Source organism: Mya arenaria, chromosome 9 (assembly GCF_026914265.1).
Source record: "Mya arenaria isolate MELC-2E11 chromosome 9, ASM2691426v1".
NCBI classification, from domain to species: domain Eukaryota; kingdom Metazoa; phylum Mollusca; class Bivalvia; order Myida; family Myidae; genus Mya; species Mya arenaria.
Genome location: NC_069130.1, coordinates 75,627,987 through 75,631,602, shown reverse-complemented (window position 1 = coordinate 75,631,602; position 3,616 = coordinate 75,627,987). Strand labels below are relative to the sequence as shown.

Genomic DNA, 3,616 nt, shown 5'->3' with positions numbered 1-3,616 from the left:
AGTTAACGCACGACCAAATACCAGTTTCAGATAGGGACATCATTCTTCAACAGCATGACTCTGGAAACCCAAAATCCTGCATTTAGTGAAAAATAAAAGCGGACTGGAGAATCTACAAGCCAGTTAGATTACGTTCGTGTCAGTGACCTTGTGTATATTTATTCCGACAAAAGCAAACTTAAGGCTAAAAACAGATATCTCGTTGTTTCATGTGGCAGGGAGTGGTGTTTTATTAAGCAATTCTTCGGAAATAAACTTCACGCTACTTCTTATAAAGTGAAGCTAAATGAGTGTTACCCATTACCGACCAATAACTATGGCAGATTTTGATAATGAGTCGGACTTCGAGTGTGAACCACAGTGCTGAGACTCCCAACCACCAGCGCCGGCTGAAATTCAAATTACAAAATATTTCAAATTATTCCAATATATTTTATGTTGTCTTTTTCATAATATAAAAAGTAAAACAAAACAACATTTGAAAATGAATCATAATTGAAAATAGCCTTATTGAATTGAACTTCAATACAATATAGCATAAATGCTTGTAAAGATATTGTTTTCATGAAAAATATCAGTGTGTGTGTGTGTGTACCACGTGATAAGAGATGTCATAATGCTTCGTCGGACGGCAATAATTTGCTTCACATAAGAACGAAAAACAAAGGTAACTGTTTTATCGTTACTACTTTAATGAAACATAATGCAGTCTACCCCGCTTACAGTGCCTGCCTTACCTCTGGTATTTACCAGAGTTTGATTAGGGTATTAGCAATGAATTTGGCAAGAATCGATGTGATTTTTAGATAGTTGCGTATTGATGATAAAATCACAATCATTACTAATACAATACAATACAAATAAGTTCAAACAAACATTATCAAAAATATCTGAAGTGATTGGCGCCGCACTGAAGTGCGCGCCTATTATGGAATGGGAATTTATTTTAGTTAGTGGTAGGAGCGGTTTTTATGTTGATTGACAGTTGGGTTTTACTGCTATTTTATTATGATTAAAAAATGCAAATGGATGGCGATTGCATGGGCGTGAAAATGCTATTTATGGTTGAACAGATTGTCTTCAATTTATCTTCAAAACATTTTATCGGAAGAACGACAAATAAGTTTAATAACTGTTCCCGACTCGTTTACGTTTTCCGATTGGTTACCTGTAATATCATGTGCCGGAAATGTAAACATTCGGAGGAGTTCCGAATGAAATGTAAAATGTGTGAACCGGTAATTATGTGAATGGGAATAATTATGTTTTATGTTGATTTGTTATGTTTACTGCATTAATAAACCATGAGGTAAGCTGTTTTCTTTAATTTAATCGATATTGGAATTAAATGTTCACCTTACTTCATCTGTTAATGTGTTGAAGGTGACATTAGTAAAATTTTATTACGATTGCCCCCGAGTTGTTTTATTTTTAGAACACTACACATATCCGGATGTTGCTATTTTTAGAACCAGAAGGTATTTCCCCGCTATTCATAGGTCAATAATGGAATTTCTACATCGTCGATTAATAGTTGGAAACTCGGTGAAGTTTTCTCATGAATATACGTTTAAAATAAGTAAACACTAAAAGTGCACACTGACAGTTGATTACGATACATCTAACAATTTGAGTCATTACAGTAAAACATGGATTATAAGTGAATTGTACGCGTAAGAGAAGATTTTCTGTCGAAAAAACTAATGTCAACAATCAGCATGGAACTGGGATATTCGTATCAAAGGGCTATTCATGTAAATATCCTTGAGTAGTTGTGTACGTTTATGTGTTCAAAAATGTTTGTTTTTTTAATTTATCTTTGGAAATCTTAAATCAATTTTATTTGCTAAATGTTTAGACAGCGTTTTAATATTTCTACATGTACTATAATGGTATACATGTTACATACGTAACATCTACTTATAATGCACGAGTAAATTGTAACCACGCCCGCCCCCAGGTCCGACGAATAGCTGGGACTTTGACTTTAGGTCCAGCCAACCCCGGGTAAAATCCTCGTCCTGCGGGTATGAACTGATGGTCAAATCCTCGCCATATGCCCCGTACCCCAGGGAGCCTAGGTAAGGCATATTCCCTGCTATATTTTGCTCAAAGACAAAACCACCGCATTCACCCGGCAATGAAAGGTGAAAACACAGCCCATTTCCCCGGCTATCCCCGGCATATCCCCAGACCTCGGGGCCGTGGTTACAATTGACTGGTGCATTATGTACATGTTACATATTTTTAAATGTACTTATGTACATCGTTTATGTATATGATATGAGTATGTAATCTTTTATTTGATTGTTTTATCTTAGAAAAATATTAGACTTAAAAATACCCATTATTTGTTTACATACTGCATATTTTCAAAATAAACCTGTATTAAAAGATGTACATGGTTTCGGGCTGGAAGCCTCGACAGCTTGGACACAAGCGACATTCATTTGCTTGGTGTATGTCTCGTTGAACGCCATACTGTTGTGAATTATTATCGACCATATGCACAACAACTACACATTTGTGCCTACCAACCCTTACTCTTGGCTAAAATGGATATTAGTGCAGAATGTATAATTAATACATGTGCATTTGTATTTTACGGTTGTAGTTTCTGTTGGTTGATCATCAGAAGTCTAATTTCTTTCAGGCAGGAAAATGACTGAATATTACTATTATATGAAGAATTCCAGCCTGCATTAAATACTTTGTTGGATCATTGAGACAGATTTGACATCCATGTCTATCCACAAGGCAGTCACATCTGATAGAGATGATGTGAGTATTTCATATAAAACATATTTGAGTTGGTGTTTGTTGTTTTATAAACTCACTGTATTCAATAATCCAGTGGTGGTGGTGGTGGTGGTGGTGATGGTGGTGGTGATGATGAATTCTATTGATAAATTTAGTAATTTATTTTCTTTATATTATATACATGTATGTATCAGCTTATTGTTGTTGTTTTTAAATAATGTTGAGAAATATTAAACTGTTTATATTTTATTTTGTATATGTATGGCAGTATTATTATCTATACAAATTAGTTAAAAAGTACTTTTTTCATTTAAAGCACTAAACATTCTAGATGGGTAAAGAACCTGAAGGGGCATGAAAACCAAATCAGCATTGACTTAGCATTCAGTAATTATCATCTGTGCACACACTATAAGTACAAACGCATGGGAACAAACCAAACTTCAAATGTTGAAGAGTGAAGAATTATTGTGAAAAATTCTAAATGTTAGAATACCATTGACTAAATGAAACAAATAGACATCGATTACCAACAGAGACTGTTTACATGTTATAATATTATATATATTCTAGTAGTATGATTTAATTTAATTAAAACCTTCTGTTATATATTGTTGTATGTTTCAATTATAATGCAAGTTCAATCTGTGTATTGATTTAACCAAATATCCTTTCCGCTACCATAGCCGCCTAATGCAGACACTAAATTCGGGTGTCCCCATTACCTCTATCATTCACCGGCGAACTACCACAGCAGTGTAAACCGTACTCAAATTTTCGGCATCTGATTACTGCTATCGTACAGCGTGGGAATACCGCTTATTTTTATAATCTTGTACATGTTTGGCTAAAAGCA

General features: G+C 34.5%; 1 long non-coding RNA gene across 1 annotated transcript; it reads left to right on the top strand.

The window, feature by feature from the left end:
• The first annotated feature begins 1,574 nt into the window (after positions 1-1,574).
• Positions 1,575-3,138, top strand: LOC128246635 (uncharacterized). Its single transcript, XR_008263303.1, has 3 exons — positions 1,575-1,754; positions 2,654-2,781; positions 3,077-3,138. It is a non-coding gene; the product is annotated as an uncharacterized LOC128246635 (long non-coding RNA).
• Positions 3,139-3,616: the final 478 nt, after the last annotated feature.